This window comes from Ptiloglossa arizonensis, chromosome 5 (assembly GCF_051014685.1).
Source record: "Ptiloglossa arizonensis isolate GNS036 chromosome 5, iyPtiAriz1_principal, whole genome shotgun sequence".
Classification (NCBI taxonomy): Eukaryota; Metazoa; Arthropoda; class Insecta; order Hymenoptera; family Colletidae; genus Ptiloglossa; species Ptiloglossa arizonensis.
Window position 1 is genome coordinate 21,150,576 of NC_135052.1, and position 24,973 is coordinate 21,175,548.

Sequence of the window (24,973 nt, forward strand, 5' to 3'; positions counted from 1 at the left end):
AGTTGGATAAAGCGTGTCCAACCTTGCTGTAAACGGATCTCCGTTCGCGGGCGATTCTGGCGTAAACGAAGACGAGCGTTAAAAATAAATGCAACTCGAGGGGTGTATACGGTGGTGGGTGGTTGTTGCGCGAGGCGGCATCGGGTTACGATTTTCATGGTATTGTTCCGCGAGTAGGTCGACAGGAAACGTTTTCTCGAGACCCTTTCGGTTGAAATCGCTCGCGAAATCGATGCACGGGCCGACCGACCGGGTTACCATTTCCAAAACTGCACTCGAAACACCCTCGTACCGCAACGGTGGCCCCCCGATTACGAGCTACGGAGCTTTGTGTCGCTGATGCCAACCGATGCAGAATATACGGTTGCGACCGAGTCCGCCACGCGTTGGAAATAATACACGTTGGAACTCCAGGGACGCTATGTAACCGGGAGGAGCTACGTACGTTAGACACGATTGCGTCATCCGCGTGTCGCGAACGTGTTCGGTGCATGGTACCTAACTTCGATGGTTAATTAGATACCGTTCGCTGTCCTTCGAAGCTACGAACGACAATAACGTGCAGTCGGTAACAGACGACTACGTACGCGCGTATCGTGTCGCAGTGTTTCGCGCAAACTTATCCGATTGATCATCCATACCGAGCTTATAACGTAGAGGAGTTGTATTTCCACTGACGATGTTTGCGGAAGTATTCGAAGAGTAAAATGTTGTAGTGGGTCTTGAATGTATTTGAAGTCATGAATCGAATGAATGGAAAGTAAGTGGACGGAAAGATAGACCGAGCTTATAACGTGGAGGAGTTGTATTGCCACTGACGATGTTTGCGGAAGTATTCGAAGAGTAAAATTTTGTAGTGGGTCTCGAATGTATTTGAAGTCATGAATCGAATGAATGGAAAGTAAGTGGACGGAAAGATAGACCGAGCTTATAACGTGGAGGAGTTGTATTTCCACTGACGATGTTTGCGGAAGTATTCGAAGAGTAAAATTTTGTAGTGGGTCTCGAATGTATTTGAAGTCATGAATCGAATGAATGGAAAGTAAGTGGACGGAAAGATAGACCGAGCTTATAACGTGGAGGAGTTGTATTTCCACTGACGATGTTTACGGAAGTATTCGAAGAGTAAAATTTTGAAGTAGTGGATCTCGAATATATTAGAAGTCGAATCGAGTTAATTAAAAGTAAGATGAACAGTGGATGGAAAGATGAACTCGCGTAATGTCGCTTTCCAGTCGTGTCGGTTCGAAGAGAAACTTCAATTGCAAATATAACGTTGTATTTGGATGTAGCTATGTGCACGCGTACCTGGTGACAGTGTTTCTCAAATTTTTCCTATCGATCATCCAGACCGAGCTTATAACGTAGAGGAATTGTATTTCCATTGATAATGTTGACAAAAATATTCATAGAATAAAATTTTAAAGTATTGGATCTCGAATATATTAGAAGTCTCGAATCGAATTAATGAAAAGTGGATGGAAAGGCGAACTCGCGTAATGTCGCTTTCCAGTCGTGCCGGTTCGAAGAAAAACTTCAATTGCAAATATAACGTTGTATTTGGATGTAACTATGTGCACGCGTACCTGGTGACAGTGTTTCTCAAATTTTTCCTATCGATCATCCAGACCCAGCTTATAACGTAGAGGAATTGTATTTCCATTGATAATGTTGACAAAAATATTCATAGAATAAAATTTTAAAGTATTGGATCTCGAATATATTAGAAGTCTCGAATCGAATTAATGAAAAGTGGATGGAAAGGTGAACTAGCGTAATGTCGCTTTCCAGTCGTGTCGGTTCGAAGAGAAACTTCAATTGCAAATATAACGTTGTATTCGAGTATGGCTATGTGCACGTGTATCGTGTACCATGTGGCAGTGTTTCTCAAACTTTTCCGATCATCCACTCAGACGAAGCTTATAACGGGAATTATATTCCACTGAGAATGTTAACAGAAACGTCACTTCGGAGAGTAAGACGAGGAGTGGTTGACCTCGAAGTTAGCAAAAGTCCTGAGTCGACTGAATGAAAATTAAGTTGAGTGAAAGTTGAACTCGCGTCGCTTTCCAGTCGTGTCGGTTCGAAGATAAAATTCGCTCCAATTGAGAATACAACGTTATATTCGGGTATCCAGGGTCCTTTGAACGACGCGACAGAAAAGGAATAGCCCGTTGTTCGAATTTTCGAGGAAATTAAACCCGAGAATTCGAGCACGTCGATTCGACACAGTGGCCCAACAAGAAATGCACGCGGTCTATCGGTGAGTCGTGGTCCTCACTCTGAGAAACACAGTAACACGGTATGGACCACTAGGATTGTCTAACGATATAAATATACTGTAACAAGTTTTTATTGACAACTACAAACCAAATACGATGCTTCCTTCAACGAGTTCAATTCATATTGATTTAATTATTCAAAATACTCCCGACTTTGTCGAAACTTTAATGTTTCCTATAGTATTCCAAAATAAAGTGTAAGTAGATAAATAAACTTGTAAACGATTGTAAGTGTTTCCTATTTGCACAAAGGTGAATGTCTCGTGGATAATATTGTTCCATGTATACTACAATGGTTGTGCTCCGTTTTGAAAATTTGTATCTTCCCCATTGAGAATTGTCTCGAGATTTTTTATACAAGGCTATGGATAAAGGGATTGAGAACCCTAAGGTAAGATCTGGGTAAATTTATCACACGTCTGTGTACAGATCTTAACTAACGACGATGAACTATCTAGTCCATTGCTTGACTATATTTCCAATGTAACGATGTCTTCGTGTCACGTTCCTAAACCAAGAATTTCGATCGTGACCCTAGTGATACGAACCTAAATGTAATATAAACGTCGAGTCTCAGTAACACGAGTGTCAAAGTGCATTTTAAACTTAAAAACGTATAACATCGCTAGTTCGATTATAATTTGCAACTTCCGCGCCTAATTTCTAACCTGAGAGTTGCACCCTTCACATTTATATATTCCTAACAATCGTCCACACAGTGAACATAACCGTGTCGCAAACGATCATAGTAATTATACACCGTAGCGATTATATTCGGAAAGAAGCGTTCCAGTTTCTCTCCCGAGAATTGTTCAAAAATGACGAAAATCAACATACCAATGGAGGCTAAGAACCTTAACGAGTTAATCCTGGACGTAGCGAAGCTCCTAGCCGAGAACCCAGATCGCGAATTGAACGTGAAACACGAGTCCCCGTAAAAACAACGCTCGCGATATATATTTCAAGATTAGAAAGTAACATCGACGCTTAATCTTAACAAATGGTACAGTCACGAGCTGTAACGCCACCCCGTGACGTTCTCTGTAGCGATTTGTAGCCCTGTCGTCCAATTCCTGACCACCCATGGGAACTCGAAGATACATCCTTGAAACACCAAGGTGGATCTCACGGCAATTTTCCACCCAGAAAAAGTAAAATATCGGGTCACCGTGTACGCTCGCGTCGGCACGAGAGATCGTCGTTCACGCGCGCGAGAAAAGACCCAGTTCCTAGAACGATCACGTTCCTAGGCGACAGACTGCGAACCGAACAACCGGAAACGGAGCCCGTTTCGCGAAGAAATCGCAACGTACGAGTCTGTCCGACGATAAACCGATTTCGAAGCTACAGAGGCCTCCATGACGCGACTCCGAAGCAAGGATTTAAAGCCGGCCTCCGTAGCGGTGATTCATAGTGATCCTCGGGTCTCCGTAGGAACACCGAGCTCGCAAAGCTCCCCGCCAAGATTTACCGGTCCCTTCGACACAGTTTTCCCAAAGATTCCGTGGAAAGATATCGGTGTCGCGCGCGCGTATGGTTTCGATCGGTGCTGGTTTCGCGTGATGCTAATTTCCGTGGGTACGTCGCGCGGAAATGGGCCGAGGTGGGCGCTATCGGGCGACAATTTCACGGCTGAACGGGTCTCGGTGAGACCGTTCGACGCGACAGTAACGCAGACCGACGTGGTTTCTCGTTCCGCGCGACGCGTTCACCGTTAAAACTTCACCGTGCCGGCGCTCGGCGTACGCGGCTCGGTTACTTTCGTGGAACAGGTGTCGCGATGTTTTCCCAATTGTGAATCGTCAGGTCGGCGAACAACGACCAAGGTAAAATCTCCGAGCGTCACGAGACGTGAACGGAAACCGATGAGGTCCGAGATCAACGAGCACCGACCTTACGAATCGAGGAAGCCTCGAGAAGCAACTTCGAGAAGCAACCACGACGTGGCGGGTATCGTTGATTCGGGAGTGGGCGGTCCGGTGTTGTCGACAGGCCATGTGATCGACCGAACAAGGTCGATAGAGTCCACGGTTTCGCGATTACGACGCGAGGATCTCCGTACGGATTGCCAAGATGTGTCGCACAGCCTGGACAACGGGGTCTTAACGGATCCGTCCTCGTCGAGACCGAGAGACACGGTGTGTACACTTTCGGAGACCGATCTCGAGCACTCGATTGTTCACCAAACATTTTCCACAAGGAAGACACCGAGAATCTCCGATCAGCGACCCCCGTTGACCTCTACGAAACAGTCCGAACACGAAACTTCGCTCTCGGGGGCTTTCAGCCGGCGATCCAGCGAATTACTCGGACACGTTCGTTCGGGAGAGCGAACCGTTGTCCGTAGAGACGCCCCATAAACCGGCAGCACTTCGTAGCTGCGTCACAGCCGTTCGTGGATCACACCGCGACGAGTGACGCGACACGGTCTCGGGAACGCGAATATCGGCCTCCTTGGGCGGTAGAGGTACTGATTCCAACGTTGACGGAGGTTACGTGTGCGCGTGTACGACACTCGGCGGTCCTTGTTGTAAAAAAGTAAAGTCCCCTAGGGCCGTAACGAGGCAAAAGAATCCCTTACCTCAGACGAGGCGACCGGAACGCGGTACACCGGAAGGACAGGGATGCCGGACGATCCTGGCTACCTCGAGGGAAGCTCGCCCGGGCGGCATGGCTCCCACCTCTTCGCCCTGTGATCCTCCCGGTTGCTGCCCGGCAGGGTGTCCTTCTTGCTGTTCGTGCTGTCCGCTTCACGCCGGCCCCGGTGGATCCGTCGCGCGATAGTCGTACGCAGTGGTGTACGAGAGAAGAAGAAGAGAAAAAGGAAAGGGGGGGAAAAAAAAAATAAAGAATAGAAGAGAGAAGAGGCTCACAGAGGAGGACGCGGTGACTCGCGCACAACGCGGCGGCAGGTCCTTCGCGGCAGGACCTCACCGTGCGTCGCGACGCGTCGCGACGACCACGACGACGACGACGACGACGTCGACCACTCGCATCCTGTCACACTTCCGTGTCGAAGCACCGTGGATCGAGCAGTGTACAGTGGACGCCGTGGCGCAGAGGGTGGCTCGTGGACGCCCCGGCCGACGGTGGTGGCCACACTCTCTTACGGTTCACGCGGATTGGTGGACGATCTTGTTGGTGGATCGTCGACGACTGCCGAGGAGATCTCGTACGAGGAGAGAGTACACGAAAGCTAGGCACAGGACACGATGGCCCGGCCACTGCGCCGACACTGAGGCTACGCCGCAGCCTCGGTCTCCTGCTACTCCCTCCCCTCATCCCTTCCCTATATCTCACTCTCTCTCTATCTATCTCTCGCTCCGCGAACCGGAGCTCCGTCTCGCACCGCGTCTCTCCTACTCCCTCTCGTTACCCGAATCTCTCTCCGACCGCCCCTCCCCGATCCTCTCTCTCTTCCCCTACCGACGATGCTCTCTCTTCTCGAATCTCCGCCCCCCTGACCGATCCTCACTCTCTCTCTCGCGCTCTTCCCCACTTTCTTCGTCTTCTTCTCTCTCAACCCCTCCCCTCCGTTCTCTATCTCTCTCTCTTTCTCACGCTCTTTACATTTTCTCGCTCTCTTGCTTAGACTCTCTCTCTCGTTCTCTCACACACAGATACTCTCTCTCATTCTCTGACTGGTCCTCTCTCTCACACACACTCTCTCTCATTCTATCACTCTTCCTCTCTCTCACACACACTCTCATTCTATCACTCTTCCTCTCTCTCACACACTCTCATTCTATCACTCTCCCTCTCTCTCACACACTCTCATTCTATCACTCTTCCTCTCTCTCACTCTTATTCACGTACTCACTAGTTCTTTTACACACACTCTTCTTCACGTACTCACTAATTCTCTCTCTCTCTTACATACACACACTCTCGTTCACGTACTCACTACTTCTCTCTCTCTTACATACACACACTCTCGTTCACGTACTCACTACTTCTCCCTCTTTTACACACACAGACACGTACTATCGTTCACGTACTCAACTTCTCTCTCTTCTCTCTCGCGCAATCGTTCTCCCTCTCGCGGCACACCGTCTCTCTCACTCCGCGGCAGATTTCCGTCGCTCTCCACCGTTGCATCCCTCTTGCTTTCCCGATGCTTCTTTCTTGATCGAGATAGGTGTCCGTGTTTTCGAACACGCGTCCCTCCCCCCACCCCGCTGCTCCGTTCTCTCGCCAGTCGTTCCTTCGTGGCTCTCCTGTTTTCTTCGGGTTACTCCGTTGGTGTCGCTGCTCCCTCCGCGACGCCCCGCACCACTCACTCTCTCTCTCGCTCCAAACCGTGTGTTTTCGTTTTCGTCCGTCCTCGTTTCGAAACCGTGGCTCTGCTGGCCACCGTTCGCGGTTTTCTTTTCTTTTACACCGTAACACCGACCGCACCGCGTTTTCTTTCGGTGTTTCCGATTTTTCGTCTTACTTCTCCGCGGCCACACAGGTGCGTCTCTGTCTCTGTCTCGCGCGCTCTCCCTCGTGTGTTCCCATCTCGCTCACCGTGGCTCCGTTTCGTCTGTCCTTTCGCGCTCGCTACGATTCGGTAGTAACCCCCCACCATACCTCCACAGCGCCTCGTCTTTTTCCGGAGCGAGGGTGGGGGTGACGTACTCCGTCTTTGTTTTTCTGGTATTCGCTAACACTCCCCCACCAACCCACCCGTGGCGTCCCCCGGTCCCTTTCTCCTTTATGCGCGTGTATTTTTCTCCCGTCGAAATTCGCGTACGTCTTTCTTCGTCGCCGAGGCGAGATTCGGGACTCTCGACGTCTCGACACGCGTTACTCATTTCACGGAGTAACGCGGCCCGTTTGTTTCTTCTCTCGCTACGTCCCGGGACCGCGAACGCGTTCTGTTCGCGGCGAAGATTATTTTTGCTTTTTTTCTCACCTTTCTGCCCATTGTATTTTCCTTTCGCGATTACTTTACGCGACGAAAATTCGGAGATTGCCTTCGTTCGACACGGTCGATGAATTTTTATTCGAAAAGGAAGCACGAGAAGGTGGCGTGCAATGCGCGCGATAAATAATTACTTCGGGTGAATGAAACGAGTATTGCCACTGTGTCTTTCGTAAATATTGGATTGTACGGAAAATCGTTTCGTTTTCCAAAATGGAGAATGTATAATTTAATGAAATGTTTATACGCTCTAAAAAAATCGTGTTTCATTTCCGCCAGAAAATATAATTAGCGAAGAAAGATACGGTGAATTGTTTTCGAGGTTAGGTTAATAAGTACTTCGATGTTGTATATGTATATGGTAAACTTATATTTCTTTCTATGTATTATCATCTCGTATTGTATATAATCGTAATGCAACGGAGGTTTTTTATTGTTATTATTATCGCATCAAGAAAATTAACGTGCACTCTAAATAATACGCTTCGTAATAGGTTATGACTTTCCACTTGCACCATATGGTGCCCTCCGCAACAGAGGACTTAACAGAGATGAATAAAATTTTTATCTGAATAAAAGTTTCGAACAACGAATAAAAGATAAACTTTTCAACCGTTACTCGTTGAACAAATATTGTATGTTTGAATTATGTAATGAAATATGTCGTAATGAACAAAGAAAAATTTAATCGTCCGATCGAATAAACGTCGTTAAGTACTACACTATACGATGGTTTTATTCGTTATGGTGTTTCGTAAATATGATTACTATGTCGACGAGGTTCTTTAAAGGACGAATGTTCCTATAACAATAAATAATAATTCCTAGAAATTGATCACCACTGTCCCTAGGTCGTCGCCCTGTAGTAACAATTTTTATGACGTCCTCGATAAAAAAATTGGAACACGTGCTTTGTGGTTGCAACAATAATTTACAGACCATTTTTAATCTATCGTTTTCACCCTAGTTTACCCTTACGACAGAACAGACGTCACAATTATTCCGAGCAAAAGAGTAGGTCAGTGGCTGTGGCCATTAAACATCCGTGGTTTCTGAAATCTTTTTTACAAAGAAGAATAGAAATTTTTGCGCGAACAATTTCTTAAAATGTTACATAAATAGAAATTTCCGTTAAATAAATAATTACCAACTTTTACTTTCATTAATCTAAACAAATGTACTAATCTTCATTAATGTAAATAAATGTCCACTTGAAATTTCACGTGAATAGAAATTTCTGTTAAATAAATAATTTTATTTTTATCAATCTAAAGAAATCTACTAATCTCTATTAGTGTAAATAAATGTCCACTTGAAATTTCACATAAATAGAAATTTTTGTTAAGTAAATAATTACCAAGTTTTATTTTTATTAATCTAAAGAAGTCTACTAATCTCTATTAATGTAAATAAATGTCCACTTGAAATTTCACATAAATAGAAATTTCTATTAAATAAATGAATAATTTTATTTTTATTAATCAAAAGAAATCTACTAATCTCTATTAATGTAAATAAATGTCCACTTGAAATTTCACATAAATAGAAATTTCTATTAAATAAATAATTACCAACTTTTATTTTTATTAATCTAAAGTAATCTACTAATCTCTATTAATGTAAATAAATGTCCACTTGAAATTTCACATAAATAGAAATTCTTGTTAAATAAATAATTACCAACTATTACTTTTATTAATCTAAACAAATGTACTAATCTTCATTAATGTAAATAAATGTCCACTTGAAATTTCACATAAATAGAAATTTCTATTAAATAAATAATTACCAACTTTTATTTTTATTAATCTAAAGAAATCTACTAATCTCTATTAATGTAAATAAATGTCCACTTGAAATTTCACATAAATAGAAATTCTTGTTAAATAAATAATTACCAACTATTACTTTTATTAATCTAAACAAATGTACTAATCTTCATTAATGTAAATAAATGTCCACTTGAAATTTCACATAAATAGAAATTTCTGTTAAGTAAATAATTATCAACTTTTATTTGTATTGATCAAAAGAAATCTACTAATCTCTATTAATGTAAATAAATGTCCACTTGAAATTTCACATAAATAGAAATTTTTGTTAAATAAATAAATAATTTTATTTTTATCAATCTAAAGAAATCTACTAATCTCTATTAATGTAAATAAATGTCCACTTGAAATTTCACATAAATAGAAATTTCTATTAAATAAATAATTACCAACTTTTACTTTTATCAATCAAAAGAAATCTACTGATCTCTATTAATGTAAATAAATGTCCACTTGAAATTTCTATTAAATAAATCAATTCACCGTTCATCTTTATTAATATAAACAAATCCCCCCTAGAAATTTACACAAATAGAAACTCCTATTAAATACATTAATTCACCATTAATCTTTATTAATCCAAATAAATACTCTCTTAAAATTGTGCTCGAACAGAAATTTTTATTAAACGAACCAACGTGTAACATTTCTTCAACCTCGATTCGTTCACGAGTTGTAATTCAAATCTGCCTAATACTTCGCGCAGTGGCCTCCTTGGACCTTCCAGCCCTTTAGTCCCCATTCGATCGAATCCTTTTTTCAATATTCCCATTTCCACTTAGCTTCGCACTGTCTACTCGGCCTATCTTCCATTTCCGTCTCCATTCACCCTCCCCTCCTCATCTATCCTTCCCTTCCTCGCGTTTCATTATTTTTTTTCCCACCTATTCTTTTCCTCCTTTTCAACCCTCTCGTTTCTACGTACTCCACGCGCGTGTAGTTCCACGCCATCGGGATTCTTGCTGTTTCACGATGCTCCACTACGAAATTCAACCCTTCCGCCAATCCCAGTACTCGTACACCGTCTCACACCTACCCTCGAACTCCTGCGAACTCGTCCCAACCTCAACGACGAAACGAACACGGTCCACGGTATCATCCAACGGCGCAACTCCCGTAATATTTCAATTCGTTCACGTTCGCGGGAAATTTCGAAGCGTCGTCCCACGACCGATACCGTGTCCGCGAACAATTTCATAAAAACGGAACGGAAATTCGTTTTGCGTGCGCACCGGCCGACAAAGGAATAATGAGCGGCTGGGAAATCGCTTTTCCGCGAATCCGATATTTCTGAACGCGCGAATGTACAGTGAATTCGTAAAAAACATTCTCGCGTGTGTGTATGTATATATATATATATATATTTTTTTTTTTCGATTGTAATTTTTTTCCATTTTTTTTTGTTTGCCTCTTTTTTTTCGTACCTTTGACAGTTTTTTTTTCCTTTTTATTCAGTTTCAATATATTTTGTATTTACCGCCCGATAAAATGTTACTGTCCGGTTTTTTGGAATCGTATTCACCGGTCGGAGCTTAAAACGCGATTCTTCATAGGTTTACGGGATTAACGCGGGCAAATTGAACAATTTGAACGTAAATAGGAGATTCTGGATTCGCGCGGTGTCGTCGATATCCTTTGGGAACTATTTTTCAGAACGAGGAACAAAGTTCGATTCGGTTTCTCGGTAATCCTGTAACGGTTAGGATAAACGAAATTGGCAGGAAAAATTGTATAGAGATTGTATCGTACGATTACTAGTTTGTTGGCCGATATTTGTTTATAGTTTCATCGTGGAAAGGAGGGGAATACTTGTTCTCTGTCTATTAAGGTTGTTTGCCAATTAAATATTTGTTTACACGGAATGGTGTATTTGAATTTGAAAAAGTTGTATAATAGAGCATGGTTGAACATCGATAATGGGATGTGAGTTAAAGGATAAATGTTTAAAACGATATACCTTCAATTATGGAGAATAAACTAGAAATTGCATCCACCCAAAGTAGTGTGAGAAATTTTTAGTAATAGTTGTCACAAACAGTTCACTTGGTGACCATGTTATTTAAATACCTCTAAATACCTGTAAAGCCAAAATGGCGTGTAAAGTAGAGAGATGGAGACTATCTCTTAGAATATAAATATATGGATGTATTACCTCAGAATATTGCTAAAACATAAAGAACAAAAACTACCTACAAATCTCTAACAGTGTCCCTAAAATGAAAAACGACAATCTCTAGAAAGAAGTACAAAGTGACATTTGGATAACCTTGGAAATTTAATTAAAATTTATATTTCAATAATGGAAGATACTACAAAAAAAATTGTATTCCATATCTTTCCTTCGTTTCTGAACGAAGAATGCTACCCTCTGGGTCGTACTACTGGTATACCCTGTACGTGGACTGATTTCAATCGTACAAAACGTCTCGTGGAATCTTTACATCAAATTATCGAATTACAATCTCAACCTTGTCCTCCTAGGGTACTGGTACCATTGGGATACCTTGTACGTGGACCAATTTCAATCGTACAAAAGAACTCGTGGAATCTTTACCTAAAATTATCGAATTACAATCTCAACCTTGTCCTCCTAAGGCATTGGTACCACTGGGATACCCTATACGTGAATGAATTTCAATCGTACAAAACGTCTCGTGGAATCTTTACATCAAATTATCGAATTACAATCTCAACCTTGTCCTCCTAGGGTACTGGTACCATTGGGATACCTTGTACGTGGACCAATTTCAATCGTACAAAACGTCATGTGGAATCTTTACATCAAATTATCGAATTACAATCTCAACCTTGTCCTCCTAGAGCATTGGTACCACTGGGATACCCTATACGTGAATGAATTTCAATCGTACAAAACGTCTCGTGGAATCTTTACATCAAATTATCGAATTACAATCTCAAACTTGTCCTCCTAGGGTACTGGTACCATTGGGATACCTTGTACGTGGACCAATTTCAATCGTACAAAACGTCTCGTGGAATCTTTACATCAAATTATCGAATTACAATCTCAACCTTGTCCTCCTAGGGTACTGGTACCATTGGGATACCTTGTACGTGGACCAATTTCAATCGTACAAAAGAACTCGTGGAATCTTTACCTAAAATTATCGAATTACAATCTCAATTTTGTCCTCGTAGTGTATTGGTCGAAAGTGGTCGATCCGTTTCATCGATTCTTCGAACGAAAGGAACGATCGATATTCTGGTAGTGGTCCGATACGCGGACAAACGAGAACGATGAAAAAAATGAAGCGTTTCGGTTTGACCTTCGAGGAAACGATATCATCGGACATAAAATCTTGATTTGCTGCACGGCCGCGCATTGTTATGCTAATAACGCTCCGCCGCGGGCTGCAGCCGTTCGATGCGATAAAGATTTCGCGGGCTGAGCCGCGAAATTCCTGACAATCGCATTACAGATGATAATAAAGATAGACGATAGACCAAAAATAGGGATTCCATTCTTTACCGTGGTCCCGGGTGCCGCTGTTCGAATCGATGTACCCGCAGTCACGTAAATCGAACTTTAACCCCACCCGTGATACGATTTATGGAGATTCGAGTCGTGTCTGCTTATCGATTTCCATGAGATTCTGGCTGGAGATGTTTCCCAGCATCCAGAACCACGATCTCCCCCTTGTAACGTTTGTGCCGCGAAGAAATTATTTCTACGGTTGGAAATGGAAAAATTGAATCAAAATTGAACGAAAACAAACAAACGCGACGATTTGGTCTCGTTGTCGCGAAGTCACGCGACTCGAACATTGGTGCTCCCTCGCTTAAAGATAACAAAGTCGGTTGTCTTTAAACGAGGGTGGAGAATTGTTTCTTGTAACCGATCCGACTGGAATTGACCCAAAGGTGACCGGTGAATTCGGTGAATCGAATTCCCGTAACTAAAACTTCAAAGCGACTATAAAAGTGTATTCGTGTATCGAATTGCGAAGTGGAAGATTTGTATTATTTTCAATACCTTCGTGAGTACAATATTATTCAACTTACGAGTTTCTTTCGATGAGAATGAACCGAAATATGATCTTTTTTGAATTATTTGTAATTGTAATTTATTCAAATTGTTTATCAAAAATTTCAATCACCCCTGATAAAAGATCGTTCGAATAGAATCGTATTAATGATAATAGCCTTTCGAAGATACATAAAACAATATTAAATTCTAAGTTTCCACTTAAAGGTCGCTTTGAAGTTCACCCAGCGGATTTCTCGAATCTATTTATCGTTACGAATATTCTTAACTCACATTCCATTATCAATGTTCATCAACACACTGTTACACAACTTTTCTCAAACTGGAACACACCATTCCGTTTAAGAAACTATACAATTAACAAACAACTTCTACGAATCGCGAGAAATTACTTTCCTTCGTTCCACCGCGAAACTAAAAACAAAAACGATTATTGTTTCGCGAAACTAAGAATCGTGCAATGCTCCGAGAAACGTTTCCTCGGCAAAAAAAAAAAGAAAAATATCAAATCGTTAGCTCGTATTCGAGATCGCTTCGTGGTTCACCCCGCTAGTTGTTACGTTTCACGGCTGCCATTTTCACGAGTCCGCGGATGGTACCATTCGAAGGAATATAAACCAAGAGAAAGAGCACTGTATCGCGGGACGTGGGGTATAATTATCAGAGCACTCGTGGTGGTTTCTTCACACGTGTTGCACTCCTTGAACTTTCGCCTCGCCGGCGAGGCGGGCCACTGGATAACGAGATTCAGAGCTGGCAATTAACATTGGCACGGCAAGTCGCGAGGAACCCTTTCGCGAAATCTCGTCTCAAGATCTGAGCCTTCGCGATAGCCAAGGACCTTCGACCTCCCATCAAGGAAGGCCGCGAACTTCCACGGCGATTAGTCTCGCACCTGGCGTCCTTGACCCTCTCCATCCTCCACCTCTCCTCTCGCAGAGGAGGCGGAAAGGTTGCCAGAGTCAAGGATAAGCATGCAACGTCTCCTGGTCGCGTAGCGTTGGAAATCGATGCCGTTGAACAAGGTTACACCGCGACTTTCCATTTTGCGTGACCAACAAGGGGTGAAAACGGTCTGGCGTGGCTCGACTTAACGAGCACCGCAGACGGTGTATGCCGTGATTCGGTTCGTGCGAGGTGAACATGTCCTCGACGTTTTGCAGACCGTGATTGGAATCGTGGCACGAAGATTTACGATCTCCGTTTGCGGTTCTCGTGCTCGTCGCGGAGCTGACTGTTTCGTCGCAACGATAGATTCGTAACGTCGACGAATGTATCGTACGGTGAAAGAAAGATCGGTTCCGGGTTAACAGTGACGCGATACCATGTGTAGAATGGGGACAATGTCTGTATATTGTCCACAGTGTGATCATTTTTAGTTGAGTTTTACTGGAAAGTCGAGCAATGCGTCTGACCCAGTACGGTTTGTAACTCCTTGCAAGTGTAATCTTTCTTTCTCTCTACAATATATTTTTTTCTTTTGTGTTCGTGAACGAATGTATTGTAGAGAGAAAAAGAAATTGATCCTGGGTTAAGAATAACGTGGTGCCATGAGTAGAATGGGGGTAGTATTAAGTAATTTTTACTTAGTTGATTTTTACTTGAAAGTCGAGCAAAGTGTCTGACCCAACACGATTTGTAACTCCTTTAAGTGTAATTTCTCTTTCTCTCCACAATATATTTTTTTCTTTCGTGTTCGTGAACGAATGTATTGTAGAGAGAAAGAAAAATTGATCCTGGGTTAAGAATAACGTGGTACTATGAGTAGAATGGGGATAGTATTGAGTAATTTTTACTTAGTTGATTTTTACTTGAAAGTCGAGCAAAGTGTCTGACCCAATACGATTTGTAACTCCTTTAAGTGTAATTTCTCTTTCTCTCTACAATATATTTTTTTCTTTCGTGTTCGTGAACGAATGTATTGTAGAGAGAAAGAAAAATTGATCCTGGGTTAAGAATAACGTGGTACTATGAGTAGAATGGGGATAGTATTGAGTAATTTTTACTTAGTTAATTTTTACTAGAAAGTCGAACAAAGCGTCTGACCCAGTACGGTTTGTAACTCCTTGCAAGTGTAATCTTTCTTTCTCTCTACAATATAATTTTTTTTTTTCGTGTTTGTGAACGAATGTATTGTAGAGAGAAAGAAAAATTGATCCTGGGTAAAGAATAACGTGGCACCATGAATAAAATGGAGACAGTATCGAGTAATTTTTACTTAGTCGTAGACAGTGTCCAGTAATTTTTACTTGGTCACAGACAGAATCGAGTAACTTTTACTTAGTTGCTCTTTACTAGAAAGTCGAACAGTGCGTCTGACCAAATACGGTTTGTAACTCCTTACAAGTGTAATCGTTGTTTCTCCTTACAATACAGATCTTCTATTTCTCGAACGGAGATGTACAATCGGAAAAGTAACCCTGAGCAGTCAATATCCTTCTTTTGAATAATTATTAATCTTAACACCGAGTAAACATAAAAATAACAGTCTGTAAAACTTCAGTAACATTAAATGCCCGTTTATAGTATTATTCTGAAATTGTCTCGACAGTAATTATCATACATTGATAAAAAGTAATATAACATTTCGCTCAAAAAAACAATCGATGACTTCGAAATCTCATAATAAAATGGCTCTAGAAAAAGTCCCATTTTACCATTACAAGTGGCCCTCAAAACAGTGTAATTTTGTTTCGACAAGTTTTTTCATCGAGCCATAAATAACAGAGATATTCAAGACGGACAAAGTTTTTGCCCAGCCCTCTGTATTCCACTCTTGAAATGACTATTTGAATGCAGCAGTTGGTGCAGATTCATGTAAAAAGGAAAGAATATTTTAAAGCCTCATTTTCTGGCCGTTACCCCTGGATTCATAATTCTGACCTAAACCCAACCGAGAGACTATCGTTCCAAAACTCCCAACACTCAAAATAAGCATTTAACGTCAAAACGTCCCAAAAAATTACACCCGATATGAATAAAATAATTTCTGATAAAAAATATCTAGCTTCAAGTAATACACACAAACTCTCTCATTCCTAACCTACAATTTTTCCCTTTTCGTAAGTGTAATTAAATAAAAAAATAAATGTACAATTTAAACGACTTATCGAACCACCGACATTACTTTCAAACATCTTTTCCATGTCTGAAGTCCAAGAACCCCAAACTTGCACTCGTTGGACCACGTTGAACCCCGACAGAGGGCCTTCAAACAGGGACAAACGTGCATACAATGTAATTATTATACAATTACAAATATTACGTTCATAGGTAAGCCAGGTATAGTTCACGAGGTATAGAATAACGCGTGCAAGAATCTGCATCGATAAAATCGGTAATGAGAATGATAGTAGAGCGTGAAACAACACCGTGATACAAAAGCAAACCTATTGACCTCTATTAATGCTTCTTTGTGTTTCGCGTATACTGTGTCAATCGGTCCACCAGAATATTCAATTACCTTTAATCTCTAAATAACGACCGCGGCAATGGCGTGGCCGTTTCTATCGCGGAATTCGGTGGTCATCAACGAGTCTTTCTCGTCCCGTGCGCGTGGAACGTTCCCGACGATGTTTTTCCAACCGAACGGAAATCGAACGAGGCGTCGAGTTTCCATGATGACTACCGAGGCTTTGGTTCTCGACGGGATTAAGTTTCAACGGGGGTTGCACCGCGGCCATTCGAAACGCGCCGCGCCGCGCCACGCATCGCGGTGCTTTCGCGACGTGCACCACCCCCACCCCACGTCCAACCCCTACTCCTGTAAAATTTTATCCTCCGTCATCAAAATTCGGCGATAAAACGCTCGGCCTGATTTCTTTCTTTCCCGCGTGGCAATTTTACGGCGATCTTCGACGGAAAGAAGAAGCTCATCGCGGCGCGTGAGGGGATGATGGGTTTGCCCCGGAACAGCGGTTCTCAACCGCCGAGTTTCTTTTTTTTTCTTTTTTTTTCTCGCATCTTCGTCGAACTAAAATGAGTTCTTTGACCGTGAGAGGGAAACGTACGAAATGTATTTACTTTGGAATTTTTCCACGTTCCCATTTCTTATGTTTGATTCGATTCAAGGATTGGCTACTTGGGATCAAAAATTATTGGTTGAGATGGAACGAGTTGATAATAATTTTGTAAGCGTGGCTATGTCTTTTTTTTTAATTGTTTTTGGAATTCTTTTATGCTTTGATTTCTTATGTTCAATTTGCTTCAAGAATTATGGAACGGGTTGAGATGAAATTGATAGTAATTTTGTAAGTGTAACTATGTATTTTTTTAATTTTTTTTTAAATTCTTTTATGCTTTGATTTCTTATGTTTGATTCGCTTCAAAAATTGGCAATTTAGGATAAACAATTATGGAACTGGTTGAGATGGAATTGATAGTAATTTTGTAAGTGTGACTACGTATTTTTTTAATTGGTTTTGAAATTCTTTCATGCTTTGATTTCTTATGCTCGATTCGCTTCAAGAATTGACAAGTTGGAATAAAATATTAATCAATAGTCGAGATGGAACGAATTGATAATAATTTTGTAAGTAACGTTGGATTATTTCGACACTACATTTCGACACTTGAAACCTAACCTCAATTGTACGACTAACCTCAAAGATAATACGAGAATTCTGTCTAGGTAAATAGTTTTAATCGATTTAAAGAGTTTCTTTAATCGGTGGATATTTTGAGAATTTTTTAAAATTATTCGTAACAATAAGGTTAGGTCAAGGTATGTATTTCGTGCTTATTTCGACGATTTCACAGTTTCAATTCATTTTACGATTAGATACGTGAACACGAGAAGTTTGAATAACATTACGCGATCGTCTATAATTATAGAGTTAGATGTGTTTTAAACTGGGTTATGTTTGAATTAGGTTAGGTCGGACATGATTACAGTTGTATTCGGCAAAATTACATTTGAATTAGATTTCCTTCGAAATGAAATAATTAAGGTCCTTTGGAGGAAACTCTTCGTGAAAAATTTTCGGAATTGAGAACGTGCATCTCGAGTTCGAGGCACTTGAGAACCACTGACCTGGGGACAAGCCAGAAGGAATAGTGTAAATATTCTGTGGGACGGAACGCATAAAGAATTTGAATACATTTCTCGAGGATGAGAAAGGCGAGCGAGGAATCCCTCCCACTTTTTTGTCAATAATATTATCTTGAATTTAAATTTTCATACGTTAAGAAAGTCCACTAAAAAAAGAAAAAAAAATGTAAAATTCTAAATATATTCTAAAACGTAAAGAAGATTCTGACACTTAAAAATACTCTTCGAAAATAAAGGAAGTTTTCTTCTTTTGCTTACTAGTTTTTTCTTCCCTGGTGAAACATAACCTCTTCGTGGAGGTATTCGAAATGATCGATTCTCTTCATTTTTTACACCTGTGAAAGGTTCGAGACAAGACACTTGCTCCCAATGTCTTTCTTCCGTACGTAGCGATAGTCGATGGAAAGAAGAGAATGCATTGAGATGGATAAGAAAATGATGTCTTCAGGACGTGAACTTGTCCAGAGAAAGAAGCTAGAAATATTCCTCGGAGAGGAAGCAGTAAAATAAATTTGAAAATATTCGTCGAGAAGACGGTTGAGAAAATTTCTCAACAAAGAAGCTCTACGCTTTTTCTTTGGTTACGGTATTATCCTGGATCTGGAGGTTTCGCTGACTGGCTGGATAAAACTGTTTTTTGGTTTACATCGCGGAATTATTTTTAAGGTTTCTGGAAGTTTAAGCCGATAACGAAGTGGAACGAATATTTTCGTTCCGATTTGACAAATAGCTAAGTCGTATAAAACAAACGACGTCGGTTAAGTATCGATATAATTCGTAACAACTGATAGTACGTAGGAGATTAGTATGCACGTGACCAGGATAAAGGAACGCGTTCGAATTCGTTCGATGTATAATAATTTTAAGTATAAACACGTTCCCAAAGTTATCTTTGAGAATCTAAATGGAAATAAACTCAATAGAATGAATTGTACGATATATTCGTAGAATTTCTTAATAACAATACGAAACCTAACCTTACTTTACTTCGTATGCTCTAAATGTTCATAATTTTTTTACAATCAACAACGCAATAATCGACAATTTCGATTAAATAATTATGCAACGTCGAAACAATCGACAACTACAAGACTACAGTGTTAAACATGTGTTGTCGAGAATATCTATTGAAATTTAATTCTAACCAATTAATTTCAATATATTAACAAACATCCTTCGCGTATCTGCCCATTGACCATTCATTAGATGTAATGTTTTCAACCTCCATTGTAGAACCACTTCGATAAATTAATTCTGTAAAATTTATACATATGTACTACAGATATCAATAATAACAATATCGAATTAACGCAAAATTGCTAGTAATACAAATTGCGTACACGCATGGGATTAAGAGGTATCGCGCCTCAAATTGTGGAAAAAAAATTTAATTAAATTAATAAAAAATTTTATTTTCAAAATAACAGTTAATGACTCAATATTTATTCGAGTGTAGAAAAGTTCATAATTTTTAATGGATCGATCCAAAGAAGACTCAACAAAGGATTAAAAGGGTTCGATAAAATTCACAGATTGAAGATTATTTAAGTACTTTTCTTTCGTTCGGTGCAAATTGAGAACTATTTAAATAATTATTTTTCTCACAAGGCAAACATGAAATCTTGTTATTGTTTCTGATGTCAGCCTGAAAGTACTTATTTTGATATTTTAAAATTAAAAAATATTAAATCGATATATTGAAAAAGACTCGAAAGATCAACAAGTGTTTAATAAAATTTGTGTCGTTGGGAACTGTTTAAAAAATTTTCTTTCGTTCAACGCAAGCATGGAATCTTGAAAACTATTAAAACAATTTAATAGTTTTTCGTTCGTTGAAAACAATTTAATTTTCATTCGTTCAACGCAAGCATGGATTTTCGAAAACTTGTTATTGTCTCTGACTTCAGTCTGAAAATACTCACTTCAGTGTCTTAAATTCAAAAATATTGAATCGACAGTGAGGAAGGAAACTGAAATCGACATTGATAAAATTGTTAAAACAGTTCAATCGTTTTTCGTTCGTTGAAAACAATTTGATCGTTGTTCGTTCGTTGAAAACAATTTAATTTTCATTCGTTCGAACCGTTGGAATCTTATCATTATGTGTGATTTCATTTCGTTCGCGTATCCATGAGATCGAGCGGGAGCGAAAAAAGAAGAGCTCCGCTAAAAATTAACGAGAACAATGGCGCGTTTCGGCCACGCTGTGAAATCGCCTTGTCAACTCTGCCTGTAAAATGTATATTTTACAATCGGCCGCGACAATGTCGGGACCACGGCGTGGCTCCACCAGCGATTTTTCAATTAATCTATCGGCCGTTGTCGCGCTGCCTTTTCCACTGTTCGTTAAACGCCGCCGTTAATTCCCGACAAAAACTTTCGCGCGTATCTCACGGGATTTACGGGAGGGGTTTTATTTTTTCCCTCTATCTCTCCCCCTCTCGAAAACGCGTAGAATTGTAACGTTTCGACGTTTTACCGTATTTCCGAATCAATTCCACGTTGATCCGTCGCGAGGACCGATGCTTCCTATTCCAGTATTTTAAAACTGTAGTTTCTCATCCGCGAAATTTTCAACGTTCAACTTTCTTCAAGCTTCTTTGGCTTCCTCGGAAGTTTCACGCTCGTAAAACTCGGCACGGTAATTTGGAAACTTATAAGGTGGCGATGTATTCCAGGTTGAAAGCTGTGACGAAGATTTATTGAAAATTTCGTAGCGAAATCGCGTCGAACGACGATCCGCGGATCGTTTTGTAACTATTTGCATCGCGGACGAAGTGCTGCCGTGACGTTTTCTTTTATTTCCAACGGAGAAATGGAAAAGTGTGTTTCGAGTAGTATCTCCGGTTTCAAATGGACATCGAGCGACCCCGTTTTTCCTTTCGTTGTGAGTGGAAACAACGCGGAAACTTTATGGTTTTCGATCGTTAGGAAACTTCTAACTAGTGAAATATTCTTTTATTTGCCTTCTGCGGGGGATTCCTTCAATGTGTACAATGATTCGAAACACTGTTCAAGTTCATTACGAAGGGCAGTTACGATGCTATTGAACCTAACCTATAATACGATAACCTGTAATAGAGAGACGAGAAATGGAGGAAAGGTGAAAGAGAGAAAAGAACGATAAGAAATAAGAAATAAAGTTACGAGTAATAAATATATATATATATATATATATATGTATATGTATATGTATATATAATGAATATATGTAACCGACAGTAATAAACATATGTAAATGTCCCTCCATTTTGAAGAAAGTTTCGACGACTTTGAAACGTTCCTGACGCTTTCACTTAAGTTCCAGAAGGATGGCACGATGCCATGAGTCTTTCCAAACAAAACAATTAATTCTTTTAACTACAAGAACGAAGAAGTAATCGAGAAAGTCTGCTTCAAGTACTTTACTTTGTACTATTATTATTATTATTGTCGCTTTATACCACTCTCTGGAGACGACTGAAACTTTCTGTCATCTTTTCACACTTATTAATTATATCTAACGCAACAAAGTTTCTTTGTCTTTTATACAGAGCAGTATTCTCCTCACTGTCCTCATAGACTACTCGTATACATGCAACAGAATCATTGTCCAATTGTGTAAAGATGAAGTATCGAACTTCGAACATAACCTCGAAAAATGTAACCTAAAATGTGCATCTAAAAATTGCCAGCCAGTGAAACGACATCGATATTTTCTGTAACGGGATCGACAATAAGTTTAGATAACCTCTATGGTCGATGCATAAATATTTTACGGCGAGGTGGAAAAAATTCTTCGGTTTCTTTGCATCCACCAGCGGCTGCCCCGTACGTGGAGAAGCATTTGCATCGGGAAATATATTGAACGCGACCTCTCGAGATAAAATGTTTCCATTTTGCTTGGAATCGCGGCGTATTCTTGGAAAAACTCCGGTTCTGCGGCGAGATCGATCTCCGCCCAGACAAATTCGGCCAAGAAACGGAGGTCAACGTCGAGGAACCGTTCGTTGAAACTTTTCCTCGAAGCTTCTTCCCCCGAAGCACGGCCCGAAACGACAAAGTTTAAAAATCCAGGAATATTTAGTGGCCGTTCCACGGTAGATCGATGACGCTACGATTTCGATAAATTGCCAGGAACTCGGAACACCGAACTAAAAATAATCGAATCGCAAAAAAAAAATAGAAAAGTAAATCGAAAAGAAGGCCATCGTGGAAGAGAAATTTTTGCATAGTATTATTGGGTTGTTCGGAAAGTCGTTCTCCAAAATGGAGAATATACAATTTAATAAAATGTTTATACACTCTAAAAAAATCGTGTTTCATTTTCACCAAAAAAAAACGAAATGACTCTGCGAACAATCTAATATATATTTTTCTTAATTAATTATAAATGTATAGACATGTAGCCAGTCAGTACGTAACGGTGTGTAATCCATTTGAAAGTTAGGTTATGTCGTACAAGTGCGTCACATGTGGTGTTCAAAAGTTAGGTTATCACATTAATGCACGAACGTTGTAGGTTCTAACACCGAATTAAAAATAATCGAATCGCAAAAAAAAAATAGAAAAGTAAATCGAAAAGAAGGCCATCGTGGAAGAGAAATTTTTGCATAGTATTATTGGGTTGTTCGGAAAGTCGTTCTCCAAAATGGAGAATATACAATTTAATAAAATGTTTATACACTCTAAAAAAATCGTGTTTCATTTTCACAAAAAAAAAAAAACGAAATGACTTTGCGAACAATCTAATATATATTTTTCTTAATTAATTATAAATGTATAGACATGTAGCCTGTCAGTACGTAACGGTGTGTAATCCATTTGAAAGTTAGGTTATGTTGTCCAAGTGCGTCACATTTGGTGTTCAAAAGTTAGGTTATGACGTTAATGCACGAACGTTGGACGTTCTAACACCGAACTAAAAATAATCGAATCGCAAAAAAAAAATAGAAAAGTACAATTGAAAAGAAGACCATCGTGGAAGAGAAATTTTTGCATAGTATTATTGGGTTGTTTGGAAAGTCGTTTCGTTGTCCAAAATGGAGAATATACAATTTAATAAAATGGTTATGCACTCTAAATAAATCGTTTTTTATTTTCACCAAAAAGAACGAAATGACTTTCCGAACAACCCAATGCAATCGAAAAGAAGGCCATCGTGGAAGAGAAAATTTTGCATAGTACAATCGAAAAGAAGGCGATCGTGGAATAGAAATTTTTGCATAAAGTATTTGTCCTCTGAAATTAGACGGTCGAAAAACTCCATCTTAATCGAGCCCACCTCTTCGGGAAGTAAAAGAGAGCGTAGACTCATCGGTTGGATTCTTCAGCCCCATCCGCCCCACTCCTTCTTGGGAAAAGAACCGAGGAAAGGTATTCAAATGAGGTCCATTAAAAAGCCAGTAGGTTAAACGAACCCAAGTTAGCAAACTGAATTATTCCTCGATCTAATCTACCCGTAGGAGCCACTTCAACCTCCCAGGAGACATTTATTCAAACGTTGGCTGCGACCGATCCGCCCGTGCAAACACCAACGTGATCGTTCGTCACGAAAGTCCTTGATGACGCGCGACGTTACGATTTCCAAATCCTCGAGAAATCGATCGACAGTCCGATGGATCGTGAAAAGATTGTTCACGAGGTTGCCCAACAGTCCTAGTGACCAGAAACAAATTTTTCTGCTCGAAAGAAAAGCGAGAGGGAGCTATGCGATGGAGATCATCGTTTCGGAGCTGTGTAAAAGGAATCGGCGCAATGTATTGGCCGTTCAAGGTCACCGAGTGAGTCTCCCCCTCCATGCCATCCAGGCTACCCCCACTCCGTTCCTCAGCTTCAACCGTGGTTCAGTTGTTTCAAAGACTTGCAAGTTTTTCAATTATTCTGTTAGAAGGTTAAAATGAAAATTGTATTATTCGTGGGCGTTGTCGCAACAATGAGTTACTAGGTGACATAGTTATTTAACTATTTTATTGCATAAGTATCCAACAATCTTTGCCATAGTTATTTAACCATTTTAGCTGTCATAAGTATCCAATAATTTTTGTTAAATTCATTTAACTATTTTATCTCTTCTCAGGACCCAACATTCTTTGCCATAGTTATTCAACTATTTTATTTCATAAATATCCAACAATCTTTGCCATAATTATTTAACTATTTTAGCTGTCACAGTGTACAATAATTTTTGTCAAATTCGTTTAACTATTTTATCTCTTCTCAGTACTAACATTCTTTGCCATAGTTGTTCAACTATTTTATCTCATAAGTATCCAACAATCTTCACCATATTTATTTAACAATTTTATCACTCATAAGTATCCAACGTACTTTGTCGAATTAATTTAACTATCTTCCCTTTCGTAATATCTAGCTTCCTCGTTAAATAAAATCACAGTTCTCACATTTCGTTCCGCACTTCGTTAAATATTAATAAGTTTCATTAACCGTGTATAGGAAAATTGTAACGGTCGTCGATAAACCGTTGGGAACGTACCACAGTGTAGTAACGTAACCGAACGATCATGTTCGCGATTCCAAATAGACGACCGTGTCGTAGATTTAATTGAAAACAAGAACGTTCGTACGGCTCGCGATCGAATACGAGAAAAGAGGTAAAATTTAACGCAATTTCCCAGCTGCGAGGCTCTGTATGGTGGAAAAGAGGTAAACGCGAAAAACGCAGAGTCCCATCGAGTCGCGAATAGCGTTAATTATCGACGAAGCGAAAATAAATTAACGCCGCTGCGGCCACCGGTTTGCCGCTGTGTTGGCAATAACAAAACCAGTGGGCGTGTTTCGTCCGGAAGTAATTACCGTGAAACTGCCATAATTCCTGGCTATCCGGTTACATCGGGACCGGCAACCGCGAGTCTTTTCCGCGAAGGGAAATAGAAAATGAAGACACCGAGGATCTCA